Consider the following 248-nt stretch of genomic DNA (forward strand, 5'->3'; position numbering starts at 1 on the left):
AAGTTCGAAGGAAAAGAATAGACTCTTTGTGTTTAAATGGATAATCTTATTGGAATTAATAGATAAACGTCTAGCTCGAGTTTATGAAAAGTCTTGGCCTCCGAAAAAAAAAATTATATATATATATATATATTAAAAAAAAGAGAAGATAAAAAGAAAGAAAAAAGGGGCTAGCAAAGTTGTTTAGAGCTAAGATTTGTTTAGAAGTTAAGAAAATCCTTTATAGATTTCAAAGAAAAAGAGTTTTA

This window comes from Brassica oleracea, chromosome C1 (assembly GCF_000695525.1).
Source record: "Brassica oleracea var. oleracea cultivar TO1000 chromosome C1, BOL, whole genome shotgun sequence".
NCBI classification, from domain to species: Eukaryota; Viridiplantae; Streptophyta; class Magnoliopsida; order Brassicales; family Brassicaceae; genus Brassica; species Brassica oleracea.